General features: G+C 41.2%; 1 protein-coding gene across 6 annotated transcripts in view; it reads left to right on the plus strand.

The window, feature by feature from the left end:
• add3a (adducin 3 (gamma) a) overlaps window positions 1-22,562 on the plus strand; it is a 116,963-nt gene that overhangs the window by 46,842 nt on the left and 47,559 nt on the right. For 4 of the 6 annotated variants that reach the window (XM_042484711.1, XM_042484715.1, XM_042484714.1 and 1 more), the window contains exon 1: window positions 19,920-20,310. The exons of the other annotated variants lie outside the window; for them this stretch is intronic. The gene's annotated coding sequence lies outside the window, so the exon portion shown is untranslated. Of the gene's footprint in view, window positions 1-19,919; window positions 20,311-22,562 lie in introns of those variants that run through there. 6 annotated transcript variants of the gene reach the window in all.

Here is a 22,562-nt window from a genome sequence, read left to right on the forward strand (position 1 = left end):
TTCCAATAACCATAACCAATGATAGTGGATAAGGAGATTGTTAGGACACCACAGGGGGAGTGAATGAGAGATGAGGATGTTGCTGTCAGAGAGAGAAATAAGGGAGTTGTGGAATTTCGCGGTGCATAGCTGCGGTATCGCCTTACGCAGCTGAAAAATGTATCAAAATGATCTTTCTCGCTGCTGAGACTCCCCTCATCGTGGGCCAAGAGACAGATTTCAGCAACAGGCCTTCGGTGAGGTCACTCTCCATCTCCATCCCTCTTTTTTCCTCTTTTCCTTCCTCCACCCCTCTCTGTTTCCCTCTGTTTGATCATGCTAATTGTCACTGACACTACAATGTGGGCCCTGGGGGTGATCCCAGCATTTACCTGCCTCCTCGACAAATCGGTGGCTAATTGAGACGTAACATGAGAACCTGCGTCTCTGTCCCGCCTAAATGTTCCCTCCCAGAAGGCTGTGGCCTTTGACATAGATCCAGGACTGGGATTACATGTCGGTGATGCCAGTCTAAATCATTAGGTGATATATCTGCAAAGCTGACATGACTATGTACCTTGGGTGAGATGCATTTCTTTATACCAAAGACGTGAAGTAATCATGTTTGGAAATAACGACAGGATACTGCAGATGTAAGTTATTGCTTTGAAGATAAAGGCTAATGGGTTTCATGAATATTGTTAAATAAATGAGAACAAATTTCCACTCCGAAGTTAATGAAGTCAAAGAAAGCGCCCAGTTTGAATCCTGAAGTTCACACCATGCATCGCTTGTCGGATCATCTAGCAGTGTCTGAAACATCTTGTCCAATAGTCATTTTAGGCAGAGCTTGGCCAGGTGTGCCAAACCAGGTGTGAAGTAGGCAGATTTTGAATTTAACACAAATACTTTGTTCATTTTTTCAGCCCCACCATGATGTTGCAATGTCACAATCGCAACAGTTAACACTAATTCAACCAATCCCCATATTGCACGATATGCGTCTAATCACTGCAACTTTTCCGCAAATTCACTTTTTCTTGACTTTCACCAGTTATAGCAGTGCCCTGCATATTGTCACCAAACTTACTTCCTTGAGTCTGGTTGCAAATATGTAGTAGTATACATCACTAACTCAGAACAGTGTGGTTTTATTCTTCCTGGAACAGGAAAAGTCCATATTTCTTGAGGCATTGCTTGTAATATTCAACCAAGACCATCAAAACCTTTGAGGAGAGACTGTCTGAAAGTGTGCATCCTTATCCAGTATTTGTTAGATTTATCACGCCATGACTAAAAAGACCCATAAAACACACTGTGTCTTGAATATTGAGGGGGTAGGTGGTGGGATGCAGCCAGGAGAGAAGCTTAGATGATGAAGTATAACACCACCTTGGAGTCCTTTTATACATGAATGTAAAACATGTCTTACACTTTTGTTTATTTGAGCCATACTGAAACCTTGACCCAGAGGAAGTTGTTTACTCTCTTTTTACTGTTGAGCTACCCTTGAGGTAGTCACTTTAAAGATGAGATTGCTCAGGTTTTAATGCATTCAGCTCCCATTGGTCACTCTGTGAGAGTTTATGAATGCCATGATTGGTGCTGATGGTAAAAAAAGACACTTAGGGATTTGACCTGTTGTCTGGGCTGTCACACTGGCAACACGTTACTTGTATCATTTGTGATCTATAAGGAAATTATATTCTGCTGTTGCATTCATTGAGGATGGGAGTGTGAGCTTTACAGGTGTTTACGGTCTGGATTCCAGTTTGGCCATTAATAAAGGGTCTTCTGTTATGCAAAACAACTCTTAGTTCGCCTTGAAACGTTTCAAAATGTAAAATTCTCAGACAGGTGAGCTGAGGCAGTTGGAGTTGAAGCTGATGCACAGTGACACACTGCTTTTCCCATTAACCATCATGCAGGAGTTTTTCTTGATTGAGCATCTGAGTGATCTTTATCCCGGCGGGAAAATGATCAGACATCTAAGCTTGAAGGTTGAAAAGATAATCCCGCGTGCTTTATGATCCGCCATCAGTGTGGGTAATCCTTCCTTTGACTGCTTTGCACTCATTCTGCCTTTTAAAGATCTCACAGTCTGCAGTGGCTTCAGGATATCTGTCATTAGATCCTTTGGTATGTCCCAGTTTGCCTCATGTTGACAGTGACACGTGTGATGGCGCGACAAGCACACTGCAAGTCAGCGACGGGAAACTTAAGGTAGTCCTGTCAAGATGCCAGATAGATAAAAGAGCGAGGCAGCATTTCAGACAAAACAAACCAGGTGAATACCATGAGTAAGCACTATTGATGTGTTCTAGCTTTCTACAAGTTCAGGACTGTAGTGCATCCCATCATCTTTTTTCTTTTGCTTTCCCATAAATAATATGGTGCTAAACTCCCAGCTGCTACGCCAAAGACTCAGTGTTTGTTTTTTGCATTTGGCTGTAAACTCCCTGTAAAGTCACATCAATACTGCAAATATTTTTCAGAGGCAGCATCCAGCAGCTTTACGCAAAATTAACTTGAGCACTCAGCTGTGGTGATTGTCACTCGCTTCAAAGTTTTCCTTCCTGATCGCATCACAAGCTCCCGGTCTCCGTAGTGACTGTGAGTCATAGTTAACTGGACGTCAGGAACAATAAGTTGCCCCAATGATCCTTTAAGCTCTTCCTGTGTGGGAAGGATGGCAGTGGAGTGGAAACATGATGGGTGTGTGAGGAAACAGCTGGACCTACAAACATACACAGAAATACAGAAACACCCACCCTCATCTGTACAATGGGCAATGAGTGTGAGGTCATTTATACTTTTGTGCAAAACTCTCTTTGGTTCATTGAAAATGTGCCAAGGTGTAGCATGTTTTTAACTCAGATCTTAGGGAAAAAAAGAGCATTTAATTTAATCATCTCAATTTCCTTAAAATGCTACTTGTTGATTGTGGCAATTTGTCTTCCTGTCACTTTGCCTCAGCTTTTAAGGCATATTATAAGAGTTATAGTAATGAAAAGATCATATGAATCCACGTGAGGTATCTTGTGATTGTGGGATGATTGTGATTTTCCCTTGCGTCTCTCACTTTTGTTAGCATTGCATTTCTTAGTAACTGTTTTTTTCTCAGAGCATTAGAAATTGTGCACCATCTTTGCTCTTCTTATGCAGATCTGAATGATTTCTGTACATATATATCACCTGGTAGAAAGATAGAGAAAGAACCAAGCATGAGCTGTTGTGAAAGGATGTAGATAGAATAGGTAAGAGAGACAAATTTAGTGGAAAGGATGTGAAGGAGAAGAGAGGCAGGAGGAGAGGGAGAAGGGGCATCTACAAGGCCAAGGCTCTGGAGTATTTCTCTCCTCCTTGGTGGTCTAATTATCTACAGTCTGTATAGACCAGTGAAGCCTTTCACTATGATCATGGTGCAGGAGATACACTGATAATTGGTCTCATTCAGGTTCATCTGAAGCCTCACTGTTCAGACGTTTATGAATAAAAGCTCTGCTACAGCAAGAGCCCCAAATCTCCTTGATGATGGAGAAGAATTTCTTACAGTTGGTGAAATCACTCCTCTGAAATGAAGTTTACTCGCTCAGCGGTCAGAGCCATCAGTACATGGACAGTTTCACATGAAAGCATGCACACACACACACACACACACACACACACACACACACACACACACACATACACACATACACAAACTCACTGACACACTTGGTCTCAGCAGAAAGTTGTGACTTCTGGCAAAGTGCCACTGTCCCCCTGCTGGACCCCACATCCTGACAGGAAGCTTGTCCTTCCTTCGCACAAATACACACACTTACACATGTAAGTGTGTGTGACTGTCACAGGGGGAGAGAGAGGCACTGAAACACTGCAGGCAACACATTTGGACAACCAGAAAATAACGATGATAAGGAGACAGAGATGAATTGAATCAATTACACAGACCGCAAATGGAAGGAAATGGTTCCTAAATGACACCAGGACCTTTAATGGAGAGCGGTGACCCCATGCTGAGGGCCTGGCACCCCAAAGCATCACTGCACAATAATCAATCAATCACATGCTTTCACAGCCTCATTGTGGTACCAGCTTGTTTGCAGAGAGCGATTTCTATTTATTTATATTTGTACACTTAAGAACACATATAACTTATTATGTTATGATATATTGTTCAATTTCAAGTTGCAATTTCAATAAAAAATAAAATAAAGATGTTCTTTAACATTTGTTAATCATCATTTTCTGCTTTTGTAAGTATTGATTTGGGCACAGTTTAAGCACGGATACCACTTAAAAAGTGTTGTTTTAGCACCGGTATCAGAAAATAAAAATAGCCAACCCTACAGTGGCTAAAGTTCTCACTCCGCAGCAGTAATGAAGAGATGAATGCAGGGTGGTGTGATCAGTGACATCATTACTGTTTGGTCACAGGATCCATAGAACAGGTTCAGCTGACTTGAAACTTACAGTTAGAAGAAAACGGTTAAACAATGAGTTTTTTCCATATATGTCATATGTCAGATGAAGTGATACTGACAATTATTAAAATTTGGCCATCACAGTTTCCAGAATGACACCTAAGGTGCTTTCCTCATATTGCTTGTTTTAGCTAACCAACAATCCAAACATTTGAGACTAGCATTTGCGCTTTGCTGTTCAAAAGGTATTTTGACCATAGTTCTTTATTCCTGTAAAGAAAATGTTGGATATTTAACACCATGTTGCATCATTCCTCTCAACAAAGACACACAAACTTTTGATAGCTACTATTAGCACCTGCTAAATGTACTGTTTTTCCTCCTTTAAGCAAACATATTGTAATCTTCAGCTATTTTTGTTGAGCATGTTTGTTGGACTCTCCATGACAATGACGCTCAGTGAATGAATTGTTGGCGAGGTGAGGGAGGACCCTGGGGGCCTATGCCGTAAGATGCCTGACCTCCTGGATGTCATCAGCATCAGTTGTTGCCACTTTCCTTTCCATGATGGATGCTTTGTATGGATTTATGTCGCAACCCCTGAGGCTCGAGCCTGACAGGCCCGGAAACATGGAGGGACTTGCGCACACACACACACACACACACACACACACACACACACACACACACACACACACACACACACACACACACACACACACACACACACACACTGGAGGCTCTTTTCCCTTCGCTCTGACAGCGTGTCATTGAGCGGTCAGATGTGATAGAAGGGGTCAAAGCACAGCACAGTGACAGTGACTCACTTGGAAGAACTCTGCTTGTTTCCTTTCCTGTTGTGGTAGAGACACGCTGAGACTTTCTTTCAAATAAAACAAGAACTCATCAAAGAGCCCTGGCTGAATTCCAGTCTGTGGAGACAACCCGTTTGATGCTCACTCCACATGTGTCCACACTGTCATCCAGAAAGTGTTGCCTAGAGAGCAGCTATTGGGAATTGAACACCACTGTCAGTTTTTTTTTTATAGAGAATTGTTCCCTTAAATGTCACCCTAAATATTCAAGCCTCTGGACCTGCCCCAGCTTTGCTGATTTATCAGCTATATGTCTGTTTTTATCATGGTCAGCTATTCACTTGATTGGTTAATTATCATTTTAAGGATAAACAAGCTATTGGTCACTGGTCATTGCTGGTATCACTGCTACATTTCACTGTTCAGGACAGCTTGACATTTATTTGTAGTAATATTGGCTGTTTGACGCTACTGAAACATTTCTTTTAATGTAGAATTTCTACTGGTAAGAGATGATTTTATTGTGATTCCAGTGTATTTCCTGGCTCATTTCTGCTTTATAGGCTACATTTAACCATAAAGACTAATTTATAATAGCCTGCACAAGTGGCCTATGCCATTGTGTATGCATTTTTTGGTGCGTCTGTGTCACTCTGCAATTTCACCTCCAAAATGCTAGTTGGTAGTGGGGTTTCTGTGAGGTGCAGTAAAGTTTGACTGACAAGACAACACATCTTAGACATACATAAAACATGGTTTAAATGCACCAATATTAAACACAAATTTTGGCTCCATTATAACTTCCAAAGTTCACTGCAAAGTATTTGTCTTACATGAGACACACCATCCTCACATTTACAACATTCCAACTTTATTAGCATAAGACTGTGAAATTTTACATTGCATAAATTATAAGCCGAGTTTTCCTTTACTCATATGAGGCCATGATAAATCACATAAATGATTAGAATACTGTTTTGTGGGTTTTTTATCATGCCCACATATTATTGTTTCTTATCTGTAAAATAAAAGTAAATAAAAGCTTAGTTTCCACTGTGGTACATTGTTTTTAGCTTAGATGTATGTTGTCGCTACATGTAATTACGTTTCAGAGCTATGGTGTAGAGTATGCATTTACGCAGAGCCTACACCATAGCTATGGCGTCGATTCAGCGCAGAAGTATGAGTCCTTGTTGAAGCTCTGAAACACATCTAAGTTTAGTCATTCTCCATGTCTGGTACCCATAGGTGCCTACGGCTTTCGTGGAATCTAACCCATGACCTTTCAGCTGCAATAGCAGGGTCACAGCTTTCATCTTGACTGGATGGACTTTGCACAACATGGAGGAAAATGTCAGAAGTCCAGTTGGTCAGAGGCTTGTTCAACCAACGAAACATCTAAATGCCAGTGTCCTTTTAATGTGTGGATGTGTGCCTCTTCAACCTTGATTGACCTTGGAAGCTGCTAAGCTGTAATAACCAGTGTTCACTTTGATGCAAAGCTTCATGTCTATTATTGGTTTGTTCCCCTGGCTGTTTCTGGAGCTCCGAGGTGAATGAAAAGGCCTTTCGGAGGCGGGGGCTTGTTGCCTGTGTGGCCAGTCACTGTGTGTTCAGGCTGCAACATGTGTGGTGCAACAATATAAGATGCCCGTGGGATACTGGTGGGATGAGATTATTTCACAATTCCCCTTTTTTTCTTCCTAAATCAAGTCTTTCCAAGTGACTAAACAGCAGAGTCTGGTTTTCAAAATGAAGTTACCAAATTTGAGGATGTTTCCGGGAGTACAAATGCAACTTTAGGCTAAAGGTTCAACACAGTTAAGGAACTTTATATGCAGTGAGATATGCTTTCATATTGAGTTTCTTTGATGCCTGTGATCTTTTTTTAATTACAGAATGAATAAGACATAGAGCGAGGATTAAATGTCTCTCACGACCGCCTTCATCTCTGCTCTCACTTTCGACTTTTATGTCTGTTTTTGCCTTGCTGTCTTCTTTCTCTCTCTTTTTCTGCTGGGGTGGGGTCACCTCATGCACGGACTGTTTGTTTGAAGTTGCCATAGAAACTCATGTGAGCGTGTGACTGTTTGTGTGCTCATGTCCCTGTGTGTGTATGTTTGTGCGGGTGTGATGGGGCTGCAGTTCTGCTTCATGCGTGATGACCTCATCCAGGCACAGACCCCGACATATTGAATCCGTCTGCTTCCTCGGATTGTGTAATGGATAGTCCCCAAACACACACACACGCACACACACAGTCAATAGCCGACGCCCCCTCAGTGTTGTGCCTCGTTGCTTGACCACAGACAAGTCATGGGTCCCATAGCAACAAAAGTACAGCTCCATTTGAGAAAAGGAACAATGCATGATTTCTTGATAATTTAATTTCATATTGTGCGTAAGCGTGAAATTTGATTTATGTGAATCAGACGTCTGTTTAGAAAAGGGGAAAGAAAGTTCATGAACTGACGACGAACCCTTGAATTTAAGTGCTTTTCATCAAGTGTTTGTGCTGTATTTCAGTGTTTCATGTTGTAACAAAACCGCTCCCACTCTCACCTTATCGCCCCGGGTCGATCACTTGACGTTCCTCAGCTGCTAATCTCAGATAGTGTGAAAATGTGGAACACAGCCCAGCTGTTGATGTGCATTTATTCAAGCTGAGAGTCAAGTCGGTGGTAAGAAATCTTTTCCGTGTGGAAAAGAACGCTGCTTTCTCTGAGGGGAAAACTTCTGCTTCATTGCACAAAGATTTCTGGAAGATCTATTTTCCCCAAAAGCATAAACGTACACGGTTATTAAAGACCTACTTATTGATCCGCCATGTGACTGTGGTCTTCCACGAAAAGGCCATATTCACTGTAAAAGGGCACATTCAGAAGCACAGTTCATGCTCCAGTTGATAGATATTTGCTGTCACATTCAGTTTGACTTGGTTATCAGTTCTTGATTTTACCACTTTTGCACAACTTAATTAAGCTGAGAAAAATAAATCAGTTACATCTGGATACACATAACTACTAATCTTGTTATATGATACATTTCAAGTCGGATTACAAATAGCAGAATACTGGAATTAATGAAAATATTGAATCATATACTTTGTTCTGGAGGGTTTTTGGATAGAGGATTACAACCAACATGTATCAACTTAAGCAACACAGCACAGAAATCCCCCAAAGCTACTATTGTGCAACATGGACAATTTGCTTATCTGTCCTCACATGTCAGTTCAGGCAAAATGTGCGTTCACCTGGTGCTGTGGCGGGCTCAGATTGGTGTGGAAGGATTGGCATAGAAACCATTTGCCTTGGAAACGAACCGCTAAGCTGTACGGCGCCAAAACCCTCTTTCCTTGAGACTGCAGGTTGTTGTCAGTTGTCTGTTCTGGGGCCTCAAAGACAAATTGTCCTCTGTTATTTAGTGCATTTCACAATTTATTGCCCAACATACAAACTGAAACTTCTTATTCCAATATGAATGATCTATTGTTGCTGCAATAGTGACACACAGTCCATGTCAGAGCTTCACTCTGCAGTGTTTGCCCCTGAGACTGCCAAAAAATAACTTGATTATCTGTTGGAAATCCAGGACAGAAGTGTATTCTTGTCCTCTACTGCAGGGAATCTGTGTAAGCTACTGCAGCACAGAGTAGGGACTCTCCAGGGGTTTTATAAATATAAAAAAGATCACAAAAGGTTCCTCTGCACAACTTTTGTGCTTAGAGCCTGAGAGAAACTGCAGTTTCAGTTCTTGAAACATTACATTGCTCAAAATTTCAGATATACTCGTCATACATAACAAAACTAACTTGCAAAATAAGACACGAGACACATTTTTAAATCCAGTGGAATTGAAGGGAGGCCGTGGAGAAATATGAGGCAGAGATATAGCCTTTTCCATCAAAAATCTGACTCTGAGTCATAAGTCAAACTGGTCAAATCTGAACAGAGACATTATATGCAATTTCAGTATGACTTGCTATTGATATCATTTCATATCGGGATGTGATGTGACCAAATGTCCAGAAGTCAACAAAAGACGCCCTAATTCCTCCAGAACCTGCCTGAGAATCTCCATGTTGTTAAGTTGTTTTGAGTATTAAAGTAATCCAGTGATAATTGTCTGTGTATCCATGGGCGCATTGCAGAGAGGAACTTCTAATCGCTAATTTGGCATACTTTAATGGTGCTTATTGCAAAAATGTACACATTGGCCAAAAAAGGGCTTAAGGATGTCCACAGCTTAAGTAATCGAGCAGACTTGCATGCAGGCTTAATTACCGGTGTTGTGTTTAAATATCTAAACTGACTGACCAGCATATGTAATTTGATTTAATAAACGCTGCTGCAAGTTTCTTTAACAGTACATGCTGCTCTGCTCTTGAGCAAAGCGGCTCAGCCAACTTGGTCAGTGGTCAGTAGTATTGGTGTAGCTGAGGCTGCGCGTCTAAGTTATTGAGAGACTTTCTGAGCCCTAACCTGTGATTTGAATCTAAACCAGGTACCATGAAAACTGTTCAAAGGGTTTTTGTTTGTAGAGCCCAACAGTGCAGTCAACTTGTCCATGTGGTTTTCTCCGTCTCTCAGTCAGGCATTGATGTAAGTAAGAGCTCTGAGAAAACGTCAAGTTATTCACACCAAAGCTAATTCAGCACACAGCTCTCCTGTAAAAGTATATTGTGTTGTGTAGCCATGGAGCAGCCCGGACCGCTCTGCTGCTCAGCCAATGCCTGACTATAAAGCCACCGTGTGGCGGTGAGGACATACGGTAGCAGTTAGCATCTGTAACACCCAGCTATGGATTGTTTTTGTTCGCATGGTTAAAGCAACAGGGTCTTGTTAAACTGTGTCCATGGCTGTGTCATTACCAGCTGTAATTACAGGGTGATTAGCAGCCAGCAGTGTGTGTGTGTTTGTGTGTGTGCATCAGAATTTATTTTAACATTTTGGTTGGGTTTGTTTGCGTAATCCATTTAAATTGTCCTAAACTGCTCAAACATCAATGTCAGAATCACTTTACTGGACAAGCCAAATTAACTTAAATGTAAGAATAATAAAGGACCTGTGTGACTGTTGAGTATTGCAGTATGCTATATGAGAAAAACTGAGCTCTCACACAGTGATGCCTCCAAATTATATATTATATGTGGCTTCTACGAAGCTTTATTCTCACAAATGCTCTGCGAAAGGACTCTTGTCTATGTACATTCAAGGCTGTTATGCCGAATTCACACTGTACTTATGCACTGCATTCAAACTTAAGCCCAGATGATCTGCTTGTCAACAGTTTTGGAGTTTCCTGACAAAAGCCCCAGATCAGAGGCAAATCAGCACTGGCTTTGCACTGATAAATCAGTGTTCGATCACGACGTTTGAACCAAAGATGGGAGCCGAGGCTCGCTGATGCATCGCAGACGCTCCCCCAATATTTAGCAGGCTAAATATCTAGACCTATCAAGGGCTTTGTCTGCAAGCTACAGCCAATGAGCATGCAAAATAGGCATTGAATACAGAGATAAACAGCGCTGCTGCACTTTTCAAAGTGTATATGTGTGTGTTTGAGAGGAAAAGAGAGACAGGGACAGAGAGAGGGAAAGAGTTGGTGGAAGGTGGACTATTGCTTTGATATTTTGTAGTAAGTCCCCCCTACTACCCTTGGATGTGTTTCAACCCATGTCATTACATACTTATTAGTGATTCCTCCTGTTGAATGAAGTTGTAGTGTGTGACCCGGTGTCCACTGTCAGTCATAGTGTGAAACCACAAAAATTTTCAATTACAAGAAAGCAAGTTTTGTAGTGTGAACACTACAGCATCCTGACAACTTTCAGTCATGTTCTTTGAACTAGCTTAGCATAAAACCACAAATTTCTGCTTTTACACTTACGTATTTGTGTTAAACAAATGATTTTTATATATTAATAATAATTAGTGCGAGAGAGAGTGGCTGCTTCCCTCTCAATGCTAAGCTAAGATATAAACTAAGCTACGTTAATTGTTTCTTGGCAGTAGCTTTATATTCAGAGTACAGATATGAGGGTGGTGTCGATCCTCTAATCCAATCTCAGAAAGAAAAACAAGAAGCATATTTCCCAAAATAGCAAACTAATACGTATGTACTTTCATTGGAATTTTATAGGGCTGTTGTGCGCATATTGGGGTACTATTTTTTTTTTTTTAAATGAAATTCTTTAAATCAAATTAGGAGTAAGAAGTACTTATAGTGTACACAAAGATTTTTGCCTGGTGTAACACAATCAGCATCTAATATAATTTTCTATAGAATTATGAGCATAATTAAACAGCATGATATACATTCATTTTGGAAAAATTCTGATAATACTGTGATATTCATTTTAACTCTAGATTGTCATATATATAAGTAGTACATTGAACTTAATTTTGCCAGCCACGAAATGACCTTTGATGGAAGTAAATCAGGTTTTGAGTAACTAAATGTAAATCTCTTTTCTCACTCACTGAATTATTTCAGCTTTTTACAGGAATTCCACGCTTCATATAACAACGGTTAAAAGCAAACCATTCTGTAACCAGTGTATTTCGAACAGCTTATTAAGAGTGTCGCACCACTTGCTGCTACACGGTATTGGCTGAGGCTGATGTCTGTGTTGTCAGGGTGGCACACACAAAGGCTGAGGACATGCATTAACTCAGGCATGCATGCACACAAATTCTCCATGTTTGAAAGGTCATTGGCTTCCTTCATGCTATACGCACAGTAGCATTCAGTTGTGGAGATAAAAGTGGGCGATTCCCTCTTTTCATGGCTTTGATTCAGAGGAATGGGCCTATGGGTTGTGAAGCTACAAAGCACCTTTTTGTCTCCTGAAAGTTTGTGTGAGTCGCAGTGCTTCAGCTTTCATGTCGCAGTTTCAATGAAGAATCATGCAGCTAACTGCCAAGTGTGGACTTTGTGGTGGTTCTCCTTATCTTCAAAAATGTAACATCTGCTTTGAACTTCTAAGCTGTTCTGCGCTCTTTTACAGATTTAGTTCAAGGTGTATCCGGCCATTTTGGACTTAAACTTGACAGGAAATTTATTTTGACGTTCTGTCGTGTTCAATTTGGTCCCTCTGGCTCCTTCAAACTGTAACACCTGCAGGACAACCAGGACTACAGAAAATGTCTGACCTCTTTCCCTTTTTTGTTTTTTCCTGTTTGACAAAGTTTTGCATTTTATAGATAATAATGAATCGAGTGGCATGAAACAAGAAAACCCATTAAACAAGAAAGTATAGAATCCTGTATTGACAAAGAGATAAGTGATATTATAGTAAACTTTTATCCCCTGTTTCTGTTGACTCAAGGTGTGTATCACATTCTGTTGTCGACAGGGAGTGAAAAAGGTGCATGTGTGTGTATGAGGTTATCTGATAAGCTGTGACTGCTATGGGAGTGACGGCAGTCCACAGGTATTGTTGGCTCTGTTTAGAATGGGTCTGAGGCCTCCACATGTGATATTCAATATAGATAAAGATGTTACAGCACACCTGAATGAACACCAGCTGGGAACCCCTGTGCTTTGTGTCAGGCTTTGTCAATAAACCTTAACACAGAAATCACTTAGATATTTATATGATCACAATCTCCACCTGCCTTTCTTTCAAGTTTGCAGAGGCACTGAAATTGTTCACTGGAATCTAACTTTTGCTAAAACACTCATTTAGCTCTTCCACCGCATTTATGAGAGAAAACAAAATGACACAATTCTGCCTTCACGATAATTTGAAGAAGTTTGTCATTGCCTTGTTCACAAAAAAAAAGACAAATAAGATGTTAGTGTGAGGCCTCAATACACAATCGCACCAAGTGACAAATGAAAATGGAATTGAAATGTATCACTATAATGCAGCAACACTTGAGCAGGACAAGAAAAAGTGAAAAGAAATCAGTGGACTGTTATTATCAGCTGGTTCCATCTTTGTACTAGTTTTAGTTATGGGTCCTGAACAACACGGTCTAATTCTTATGCATCAAATACGAACGCATATTCAGTGGCCCTATACATCAAAATATGATCCTCTAAATACTCTCCTACCTCAGTTTTGGACATTCAGGGATGATGTGTCAATGAAATAAATCAGAATTGAGCATTAAGCCCTGGAATGTAAACATAGCCATAGTTCATTTTGGATGTTAAATCGGCATACGTGCACTAAATTTCCTACAGACAAACACTGTGTTTCCGAAGCGATCTGTCACTGAAGTTCCTCTCGTTCAACTTGACCTGTAATAGCACATTTGACCGAGGCGGTGACTGGGTGGTGACTTCCTATTGTCCCTTCCAGGCCTCTTTTCATCTCCATCAATGGAGGAAATGAAGGATTTACACTGACTTTAAAAAAATACACAAACACACACACACACAAGCACTCTACTTCCTTGCTCGCTCTCTTCTGTCTCTACACTTATCACTGCACCTGAACCTTGAGGCGGCGGCAGACTTCTCTGGACACGCTTGAGTTCATCCTTGTAATGGTGTGTATGCTGCGTGTGCTTCTTCTCCTCTCTTAAGTACCACAGCTGCTCAGACAGTGACAGCATTGTTCCCAGTGAGCGCTCCAGGAAGTGAATGTGAACGCGTTAAACATTAGCTGCTCGCTAAATGCCTCTTTACCCCTCAAACATGGATTAGAGGCCACTTAGGATCACTCCCACATAAGCGTAAAACTAGACAGAGCTCGATAAACGGAGAAGTGAGGGCTTTACAGTTTCTCTCTGTGTGTTTGTGTGTGTACAGCAGGTGATGTAATACTGCCCCGTTTCTCAGCCCTGCAGGGTTAAAAAATGACCAGGAAAGAATGAATGAATGTTTGATAACATAAGTCTGAACCTCCAGGTGAAGATGAAATCCTCCATGGCAGATGTAAACGTCTTAATCTGCTCTGCAGGCTTGCTTGTCCCGTATCTGTCCTGCAGGACGACTCGCCGTGCAAACACAATGTAGTTGCGCATTAACTGACAGGCTCTTATGTGGCTGTGGCCGTCATGTGGCTTTATACTGTCTTCTGGGAGTCAACTTGACCTCCCTGTCATGTCGGCAAATGGCGTTTGAAGTAAAAGTAGTCAAAACAGGCCTTGTGAAAAACTACTTCTCTTATGTCAGTGGGGTCGCCTCACACCCATTAACTGAATGAGTTTTATTTTCTTAAGCATTAACACATCTGTCAGTTTCCCACCGTGGGGTCTCCAGCACCAGTTGGCTATTTTTTTCTGTTCTTGGGAAAAAGCGCGGAGGTGCAATAATAAGCTCAAGTGTTTGTACATTCCTGAGCAGTTAGCGTCAGTGAACGTGCCCCCTCGCTCCTCTCCTGTTACTGCTTGGCGTTTGGTGGGAAACGCTGACAGAACGCTGATAGCGGGGCTTTGGCAGTAAATGATACCAGCATACATCTAGCCCAGCAGACGCTCACGTCTTCCTCACTGTTGTGTTTTTGTTTTTGTCCGCAGCTTATCACAGAGGTCAAGGAGGGGATGACTTCAATAGAAATAAGGGATTACTTAAAAGCACTGTGGTGTGCGGCGGGCTCGTTACTCATCAGATTTGATAACAGTTACGTGGAGACGGCAGAGTATCAAGTTCTTTTTGATCCCCTGGGTTTAGTCTGACCTTGACTGTAATGTGTCACAGGAGTCAACCTAAAGCAATAACAGTAATTTGGGTTTCCACAGGGTCATGAGTACGAGACAAGCCTGCTCTTATCAGCCAGTGAGACGTAGCTGCTTGGACACTGCCTGTCCTAATTTAATGTGTTCCCTTTGCGTTCGTGCTTTTTGACAGGCCCCCAGGAAGTGCATCAGGCTTCGAAACACATTTTTATAGTGGCCAAACAGTGCAATTAAACTGTCATGAGATGCAGTGCAGCACAAAAAGACATGTAAAGCAATGGATTCATTGTTTTGATCATCATAACTGCAAAATGACAAATTTCACCGTCAGTATTTAATCCATTCGGTCCAATAACTTTTTGGAAAATCTTGAAGAGCTGCATGATTAAATAATTTTATCCCCAATCAACATAACAGAGTCGTAAACTGGAAGTAGCCGGCTCGACCGGCTGACGTCTCTACCACTCCTGCTCTATTGACCACACACTGCAGAAGCAGTGCTCGATTATTTGGGCGATTTTATAATGCTGCATTTTAACCATTTTGGCTTCCTGGGCACTTCCAAGGCTGTTTCCAGGTCTCTTTATATGTCCCTGCACTTTGCAATCATCGTATAGGCAAAGTTTAGTTGAGTTTGTAGAACAGTACTGTGTTTAATCTTTGACAGTTGTGTGGGAATATAGACAGAGAGAGAGAGTGTGTCTGTGTGTGTGTGTGGGGGGGGGTGTGTGTGTGTAGCTCTATGTGTGTAGCTCTGTTTCCCTGAGTCAGGCCTGGCACTGACAGCAGAGGATTGTGTGTGTGTGTGTGTGTGGAGGGGAGTCGGGCATAAAGTGCTGAGTGATGCACCAACATCCAGAAGGAGGGGTGGAGGTGGAGGGAGATCAGTCTCCTTTCTATGCCAGTTTGTAGCTGGCATACTCACTACACTGCAGAGGAGAAATGTGCAGACACAGGGCAGGGCAACACAAAAAGAAGCAGTATTGTACCAGTTGCAGGGAATAATGCTAGTGTCAATATTTCACTGAGCATGCCAAGTGCAAAATTATATGCTGAAGGAGGAAATTACTGTTCGGTGGTAAAGTTATCATGGTTAAGTCTATGTTAAATTAAAAGACACCCGAGAAATTCTTAAAACCATAAACACTCTGGCAATAACTTTGGAAATAGATGTGTATCATGCAGAACATTCACAGCTTATATTAACACAGCTCCACAATAATGACTGTGTTGAAACAAAAAGAACAGTATTGTATATATATGTAAGTATTACTTGTGGCTTTGCAAGCATGACAAATAATATAAAACTCAAAAATAGAAAAGTCCTTTGTAGCTTGTTACTTGTCACTGATGATATAATGTCCTTAAAGACATGGATATACACAGTGATGTATCGTACAGATGTCGATTCCAATCAATCCGTAATGCTGCAGATTTTACTGATCAGCTTACTGTCACCTAAATTGTTAAAACTAATCAGTGAGATCTGCTCAGTCAGCATTTGGTAGGACTGAAAATCTGCAGACTCTCCAGTGTACATTTATAGTACAGACAGAATGATATGCTGCAATGGACTTTCTGTCCTCCCCAAGCTGATATGGTAACAAATAAGGTTATTTTCTATAAGCATGGCCTATAATGTAATTTCATAGACAAGCAGCACAAGTAAGGCCCAAGAGCAGAGGACACAGTATGTGGGAAAAGACAGTTAGTCATGAGGCGACTGCAGGATGATAGGTCTGTTTGTTGGTACAAACCGCCTGCAGCCGCCCCCCCACCCCAAGCAAACGCATCACTTATTTCCTCCACATGCATGTGATGCTATTTAGAGGAATCCGCCTATTTTTAAGAGCCGGCAGCACGGGCCCATGTCTGTGGAATGCATAACGCTGTCTGTGTGTGTCTGTATTCCCAGACAGTACTGGAATTTCTTTACAATAAGTCTCCCTTGAAAACATCAATATTTGATACAAGTCTGAAACCGTGTGAAAAAATATACTGAGGGTATACAAATCCCTTTTTTAAATCAAAAGATAAATATAACACGGATATAACATGACAACGGTGGCTTCTCTATTCTTTGTTAGTAGCAGAGTGTTAGGAGCAGAATGACTGCAGAAAACATTAACAATGAGAGAGAGAGAGACCTGAGCTGGTACCAGTGTATCGATACTGTTGAAAATATTCAGAATTAATGTGCATCAATAAATCAATATTTTTGACAGCACTTTTGCAGCACTTACATTACCATTCAGCCTCACCAGTAGGCACATCTTCCTCCTCTGCTGTAAAGATAAGTTCAGAACACACACACACACACACACACACACACACACACACACACACACACTGTTCTGAACTTATCTTTCTCGTGCGTGTTCCTAGTAAAGTACCATTGATGGCACAGCCAGGTAAAGATAATAGACTATGCAGCAGTGTCACCATTTAAAACATTCAATCTTTAGATAACGAACATTGTTATGAAAGACTTGTAAACCCATTGTACTACAGACTTACTGTGTATTACAACGTTTTATGTTATCTTTTTACATTTTAGACTTAAGAAGAGTGCCATTTTGAAAAACTTCAAAACCTTTCATTTACAATAAAACTGCAAATAAAACAATATCACAGATTTTATTGAAATTATGAAAACTACAGAGTCCTTTTTTTCAGTATTATGGCCGACAGCTGTCCTTTTGATCTGTACATAGTTCACTTGGTTGCACAATGTCACAGCTTCACCTCAGTGGTGTTTACTGCCTCCTGTGTCAAGCTGTCATTAACAGAGTCCCTCTCATCACAATCTCATAGCTTAGAGCGACTGAGAGACACACTACATATACTGAAACACTGACAATCATCCTGTGTGTGGGTCAATATCTTTATTAACTTATTCTTTCACTCTCATTATTCACAAACCCATGACATGTATATTTGACACCTTCAATTTTTACTTCTTGCCTGAACATGTGTTATGCACAAAACTCAGCTCTTTAGATTGTAGCATGAAAAACATTATACTTGGTGGAAATACAGATTGAGGTTTCACAAAATAATGCAGGATTTTGTGTAAAGTTTCATTTTGGCAGGTTTTTAAGCTGCAGTGCAGGTTGTCAGATCGGTTTTGGCTCGCCGTCTGTTGCCACAGCGTAGATACAGTTTTTCATCCAGGAGCCTAAACAAAAACCACTTATCATCTAAGCTATCAGGTGATGGCAGTCAACATGTACTACAGCTTTACTACCCAAAAGATCTCTGCCAAAAGCTTCTGGCATCAATACTCACATAAATTGGATTTACGTTTTCCGTGCTAGCGCTGGATAATGACATACTTTTACAAGACAGTTCAAAGTTAAGAGAGATAGTTGGTCATTTACATACCAGCACTGTTTCTTACACTAAGCCAGAAAGAGAGTGCCTACAGCCTGCATATTGTAAAAAATTAGATGTAATTGAATTTTTTAAACTGTCTGTTGTTGATTTTTCAACACTTCTATGCATTACACCTGTTGGTACAATCTTTATTTTCAGTATTAAATCTAAAAGATCCACCTGTAAATTTACATAGCAGTTGAGGTGAGGCATGATACTGTGAAAAACAAACAGCATCACGCATGGCTGACAGGTGGTTGACGTCTTGCTGGCTGCCCGGATTGTTTGTCTTTCCTCTGCATTTAGCCTATGACTTGTGTATTGTCTCCACCAGTGGAGTTCAGGTTGTTGACTTTATTTTGTGGTTGTACAACTTTATTTTTTTTTTTACCCCCATCAAGCTGCATGCTTAAAGGCCAATGGATCATCAAAAAATCAACCTTAAAACACTGTCACATGCAACTTTATCATGACAGTAACATTGTAATGTATTAATTTTGTCATCCTAATTCATTATTTTAAGGGAAAGTAGTTTTTCAGGTTTTGTTTCACACATTTGAAGTTTTTAGTGATGTAATACATTAAAATGGAACATGGTTCATTGCTTTAACCACTTTTTTTAAAATATATTTTAAATATGACTATGCAGTCAGTTGCTGTATTATTCTATTAATCAATTACTTTACCAATTCACCCTAATCATCAGTTAAAGTCGTGGTTCCTTTTCTGCACATTATTAATCTGTCAGTTACAGATGACCAGCCAATGGCAAAGTAAAAGTGATTGTGATCTGACATTAATCATTTTCTTCACGTTTTGGTACCATGTCTCAGTGTAGTGTGATCAACAAGAATGAAGAAAACATGCTTTAAGTGGTTGCGGTTGGTTTTTGAAGCATCATTTTGGAATGTGCTGTGGAAAAGCAAGTTTGCTGGTCAGTAGTTGCAGCTTTGGTAGGACTCAATCAACAGTAACAAAAAACAACAGAAAAATGGATGGGAGGGAAAATGCCATGTTTATAATAGAGTTTTGCTTGCAAGTCACTGAATCACAAACAGCTGTGATGCGGCTGACCTTGACCTCTGACCTGGAATCATTAAACTGTGACATTTTCAGTGGAAAATTGTAGTTTTGACAGTGTCCTCTGACTTTTTGTTAAGGCATTTGCTGTTAAAGTTCACCACAGAGCCAGAAAACGGTGATTGTGAGGGGCGGAAGTGGCTTTAAAGGCTATGCAGTTTTGGCTGCAGCAGGTTGTTGGGCTGTAGTTACACTGCTGCCAGCCGGACCCATAAACACTGACCTTTAGTACAGTCGCCTGAGGGGTGGCGGGGTAGCAGAGGGCGTGAATGAGGGACATAAAGAGAGCGAGGATTGTGGAATGTGGGAGAAAGAGCTGAAAGTGAATGGATCAAAGAAAAAAAAGAAGCAAGAAAAAAAGATGACTAGACCAGGGAGAGAGAGAGAGAGAGAGAGAGAGAGAGAGAGAGAGAGAGAGCAGGGAGGAGGAGGAGGAGGAGGGGTGATTAGTGTGTGTGAGCCTGAGCTCTGATTGGTCCAGCAGCCCATATGTGTGTGTTTGCCTGAGTGTGTGTGTGCCTCTAGCCAGTGGGCGGGGGATTAAGCCTGCATCACGTGGTCCCTTTAGCTTCTTTTCCACACAAACACACACCCTCATTCGCGGAGGACACACACATACACATATATCCTCTCACATACACACTCACAGCTGTTGATAGATCTCTCTCTGATGAACGCCGGCGCAGCAGAGGAGCACAGCTCGCAGGAATCTGGGAGAATCTGCTGTCTGCTGGTAGCTCGAGCAGTGAGCATCTATATGGACAATCTGGATGGACAAGTGGACTGACTGGTTTTGTGATCGCAGCCTCTCTCTCACTTTCAGTCGTTCTGATCCCGCTCTTTCTCTCTCGTCTTTCCCTGGCTTCTCCCTGGGACTCAGTGTTGGAATTTGAGCACAGACGCCGAGCTATAGAGAAAAATAGAGACATGTGTTTTGCTCCAGCCTCCTACTACTACTGCCTGTTCTCTCCCATTCACTGACCAAGGAGGAAATACAAGGTTGGTTGGGCTTGGCTTATTTGTCTATGGGCTGGTTTCTTGTGCCAGTACACCTGGTTGGATATTTGGTTGTGTATTCTTAAGACCCAATTTCATTCATTTTTTTAAAGAGGAATCCAGCTTGTTTTCTGTTTTTGTTTCCACAAGCTGCCAGAGCCATGACTCAAAATCCTAACCCTGAAACTGATTTGTAGTTTTAGGGGAATTCCATGTTAGTATGGCTGCTCGGGCACACACACACACACACACACACACACACACACACACACACACACACGCACACACATATGCAGGCACGCACTCCTGCACTATAAACACGCTTGGCAGTAACAGCGCAGTGAGTGTGAGCTCCAGAGATTAGCTGTGGCTATTATCTCTAATGTGTGTAGTATCAGAGGCTGTATATGAAGGAGGGACACACTTTAGGGTCATGAGAGTAACAAGGAGCAGACTACAGCATGTTTTTTTTTTCATTAGTGATTATACATCAGTAATTTTAAGAGAATGCACAAAAAAATCAAAATAAGTTTTTGTGCATGTTGCAATCTGCACAAGAGGATTGCACAAGAAACCAACACCCCAAACTGCACCCAGCTGTTACTGTTCCAGACAAAAGACTGCTGGCACACCGGTCGGCTCATGAAAAGAGTTTCTCTCTGTCTCATCGTAAAGCTGTTTGAGGATCTATAAGCTGCTGAGCATTTGGCTCACACACACCGTCCTCCAGTTTCACTGCTGGATCTGTCATGCAGGCGTGTTTAGACACACCTACTCCCCTCTTTGTGCACAAGTTGCCTCTACATGATTTACTCACTTGTGTGCAGACTTGTGCGTGCATGTGCTCACCGTGCCATTTACACTGTGTGTGGATATAATTAACCAACATACAGATTCTTTCCTGGTATTGTTGCTGTTGGGGTCGTAACACAACCCAAAAGGCTGTTTGTCTATTATTAGTGGTGGCAGCTCGTGGAGACTCAAGCAGTCATGCTTTGAAGCTTCCCTAAGGCAAGATATAGATAGGAGGTGTGTGTAAGTGGGTGGATGGGTGTGTGTGTTGGTGGGCGTCTTCTTCTTCAGTGTTTGTGTTGACTGCCTGTAATACAGTATATTGTGACTTTGTTGTCAGTTTGTTGTGTCTTTTCCACTAGGCTTGTGTGTGCCAGGTGTCTTGTGTACAGTTTTAGGGAGAGAAAAGCTGAAGATAAGGATGAATTCAGAGAGAATGATGGACAGAGGTGAGAGAGATGTAGCAAACCAGAGACACAGGACCAGACAGAGAGATGGAGCGGCAGATATATGGATTAGACATAGGTTTCCAGATTAGCTGGCTGTCATCAGATGAAGATGGAAAGTTGTGTGTTGTCTGAGCCGCAGGCTCTGCCCCAACTGTCAGGGGACCACCAAGGCATTATGGGTGAGCACTGTCTTAGAAAAGTACAGTAAGGTCCTAAAAAGATGGAGAAGGAACTAATGGTATCAAACAAAAATACATTTAGGATTGGATTGGATGCATTAAAATGATGACTTTTCTGATGTTTTGTAAAATGGATGCATTTTGCAGTCATTCAGAATTTGTAGGGTTTTCTGGATTGTTTATAGAGTTGCAACAATTAGTCGATAGCTTCTTTGCATACGGCATCATACATCAGCGCCTTGTTCAAATGGTGGGCAGGCAACTGGAGGCAAAGACTACCAACACATCACAAATGTGCTTTTTTTGTAATTTGCATTTTTTACGGCTTTTCCAATGGATCAAATTGGATAAAACAATGGCCACTGTAAATCTCGAAAATAGCAGGATGTAAAAGGGAGAGGCAAAAAAGTAAAACTTACTGAAAACCAGCGGCAGATGTGGATCAAAAACATCTCTGGTCTGGAGGAGTGGAGTAAATTAATGTGAAACGTTAACATTAAAGCATTGTGTTTTACAGTTGGATGCGATTACAATATACTATTATATTGTAATCGCATCAATATATATTATAACATCCATATTATAACTTAATCTTTTTTGGCAAATGTTTTCATAATTGAATTATGGTTTTAGTTTGCAGGTTTAATCTTCTCAGATGTGAGGATTTTGCTTTCCTTTGTCATGCATGGTGTTAAAGTAAATCAATTTTGACTGTCAGACAAAATAAGGCATTTAAAGCTGTCACCACAGTTACTTTGAGCTTCTTAATTGTAACTGTAATTGTTTTTCTTGTCTTATGTGATTGTCAGTGGGTTTGGGACCATTAGTCAGACAA

The sequence above is a fragment of the Plectropomus leopardus genome, chromosome 4 (assembly GCF_008729295.1).
Source record: "Plectropomus leopardus isolate mb chromosome 4, YSFRI_Pleo_2.0, whole genome shotgun sequence".
In the NCBI taxonomy this organism is placed as follows: domain Eukaryota; kingdom Metazoa; phylum Chordata; class Actinopteri; order Perciformes; family Serranidae; genus Plectropomus; species Plectropomus leopardus.